General features: G+C 40.9%; 1 protein-coding gene across 3 annotated transcripts in view; it reads right to left on the bottom strand.

The window, feature by feature from the left end:
* Window positions 1-964: 964 nt before the first annotated feature.
* The window catches only part of LOC119814030 (MKKS centrosomal shuttling protein), a 17,186-nt gene continuing 15,095 nt past the window's right edge, over window positions 965-3,055 (bottom strand). Inside the window, exons 6-7 of one of the 3 annotated variants that reach the window (XR_005285347.2) lie at window positions 1,864-1,974; window positions 965-1,086 (exon numbers count right to left, since the gene is read on the bottom strand). The gene's annotated coding sequence lies outside the window, so the exon portion shown is untranslated. Of the gene's footprint in view, window positions 1,092-1,697; window positions 1,975-3,055 lie in introns of those variants that run through there. The other 2 variants (XR_005285348.2, XM_038329277.2) reach the window with 2 other exon arrangements.

The following is a 3,055-nucleotide window of genomic DNA, read 5'->3' as shown; positions in this document are numbered from 1 at the left end:
CCGGGGAGGAAGCTCATTGGGAATCTAACAGTAGCAATCAACAGAGACAGCTAAGGCTGTAAGGGAACCAGCACAGGGCCTTGTCCAAACTCCAGCTCAATTATGGCATTTCAATTGAACCAGCCAAATCAATTACGAAGCAATCCTTCAAAACAGAAGGACCATATTTATTATGCAGCAAGGAGGAGCCTACATATAATTTAAAGAAAAAATCTGCTTCTACGTTGGAATGGGGAAAAAGAAAAAAAAAATGATCAAAATCGCCTTCAGAGAGCTGAAAGGACAACAAGCTTGGGCAACACCCTCTGGACACTATCTTGGAAACCATGGATCTTGGTACTTTTTTCCTCAGTTCCTCTTGACTTCAGCCTCCCTCTGGATAAGCATATAAAGTTCATTTCTTCCAGGATTCAACAACTCCCAATGGAATAGCCACAGAGACCCAGAGATATGGAGGACTCAACTGGATTAACCATATCAGTGTAGTCCCTTTGAGGCCCCCTGGCAAGGGAATTTCAGAGGCACATAATTCTTCTCTATTAGAGTCATTTTGAAAAACCACTTCCTTGTAAGACGTTCAACTTAAGCCTGCATTTGGCACAAGGACAATGAGGGCAAGTTTATTTGGGATGTCCTTCTGTATATGTGTTGCATTTATTGGTTGATGAATAAAGCTGTTTCAGCCAATGGCTTAGCAGAGTAAAGCAAGGCAGAAAAGCCAATCAGTATTTTATCAAACCAATATGTGTGACAAATCTTTACAGTTTACAAAAGCATTTCCTGCAAGTCTGTCCATGAAATAACCTGTTAGGTACAATGAGGTATATATACAGTTAAAATTGTGGAATAAATGGCTTGTACACTTAAAATTATGGAGTGAATGGCCTGCATACGTGCAGATTCTCCAGAGTTATAACAGCCCAAATGTTAATCAAGTGATGAACTCACCCAGTTTTTACCTCTGGCAATCAGCATCTCTTCCTATCTAAAGTCCAGAGAAAGAATCTTCCAAGCAATGGGAGTTCTGGAAGCATTTTATCAAGCATTGTACTTCCTCCCAGTATGTCCACCTTTTCCTGCTTCCTTCTGTTCTAGATAAATGATTTTCACTATCAGTTGTTGGCTCATATTTTCTCAATTCTTTGATAAAGTTAACTAGAACCTGTCACCCTAACTGATCCTGAAAGCTCTACAGTACTAGTCTTCCCCCCCCCCCCCCCCGCCTTTTTTGGCATCACACATTTATGGAAATCAGAGGACAATGTACTGACATCGGTTCTCACCCTCTACAATGTGGGATCCAAGAAAACTCAGGTTATGAGTCACGGCAACAAGTGCCTGTACTGCTAAGCCATCTTGCAGCCTATTGTTGCTGGTGTTTCTGGTCATAGAGGGTGTTACATATCGTTAGCCAAAAGTTTGATGCAGCAAAGGAAGCTGTATTAGCTAGGGTTTCTAGTGCTGTGATGAAACACCAAGATCCCTTCCTCGGGTTCTCTAATTTGTTAAAATGGTGCACATGGCCTGGCAAACATAAACTTTTTAATTTATTATGAATGCTCTTGCTAGACTAGATAGGAACAGATGGGTAAAGAGACGCACAGAACAAAGTACAGGAAGAGTGTGGAGCTTCCATGCTGTTCTGGGTAGAAGACCTCCCAGCATGCCCATGTGTTCCCCAATTGAAAAACTCTGAACCCCATCATTTTGGTTTTTTATTAAAGTTCTCATTTTGTTGGAAAAAAATTGGTTGGATCATCAGGAACTAGAATTAACCTCTACCTCTCCCTGGGGGTCAGGAAGTGGAGCTGAAAGTTGTGCCTAATCACAAGATTGGTTCCTCACGTAACCCCCATCCCCTACCCTGAAACCATCCATTCGCTTCCCGGCTTCAGTCATCCTTTTAGTAGGCAAGAAGAAACTCTTCCTTATTCCAGAGATTTCAAACGGCTTAGAAATTCTTGTGTTAGGAACCTGGGAACAAAACCAATTCTTGTAACAAAAGATCTTTTCTTCAGCCTCTCCCTGCCCCCTCCCACTTCACTAGGAAATAACAAAAGCTTTCAAAGTCAGTTCTTGAAATTCAGACAGTGACCAAATATTTATTTTGTATTATATTAAAGTCATTTATAAGTTCTCTTGTAGTACATGTACGTCTGGGTCTATATGGGGTATACAGGTAAAATTTATGTAAATTTACATAATAAAGACTCTCTGCCATTTTCATTATTTTTAACTTAAATTTTATCTTATTCCATGTAGTGTGTGTGTGTGTGTGTGTGTGTGTGTGTGTGTGCTTGCACACGCTGATATACACATGTCAAGACACACACGTGGGGATCTGAAGGCATTCAGTCTATGGGAGTTGTTCTTTTCGTCCATCATGGATTCTGCAAATCCAACTCATCAGGCTTGGGCAACAAGCGTTTTTAGCAAACCCAGTAAGCCGTCTCACCTGCCCCCTCCCTCCCTTGCAATTTTTAAGAGTGACTAAATTTCTGAAGGACTTTAATGTTTCTATTCAGTTAAAAAAATCTGAAGAAGTGACTTGCTTTTGAATATTTAACCCGGCTTTGATCTGTCACATCACAGCTTCTCATCAGTGCTTAAAGGAAATATTCTCAGAAAAAAAACTGAGGAATAAAGCTGCATGTGTTTCTCCCTCCTTGCTCCCATTTTCTTTTCTTGACGCTGTCATGATCCTTGAGCAAAAGACCAGTTAAATAATCAGGAGACTCAAGAGATCCCTTTCTGTCCCTTCAGAGGAAAGCAGCCAGCACACAGAGGAACCCATATTTCAGGATACAAAATAAAAGAGCTCAGGAGATGTCAGGGTATTGCTACCAGGCTACAAGAACAATAGGTCTATCCAAGGGTTGGCCAAAGCCTCCTGAACCACCCATTGCTAATTCATCCATGCAGATGCATTACTATAATGGGAAAAATAAAAAGGAGCCAGCTGTGAACTACTTGGGGGGAATGAATCAGCCATGAAAATAATTAGCTCACACACAAGATGCCATTTCTAGATGCTCCCAAAGCTTTTTATTAGTTC

Source organism: Arvicola amphibius, chromosome 5 (assembly GCF_903992535.2).
Source record: "Arvicola amphibius chromosome 5, mArvAmp1.2, whole genome shotgun sequence".
Lineage (NCBI taxonomy): Eukaryota > Metazoa > Chordata > Mammalia > Rodentia > Cricetidae > Arvicola > Arvicola amphibius.
The sequence above is the reverse complement of the archived record's forward strand: the minus strand, read 5'-3'. Positions and strand labels throughout refer to the sequence as shown.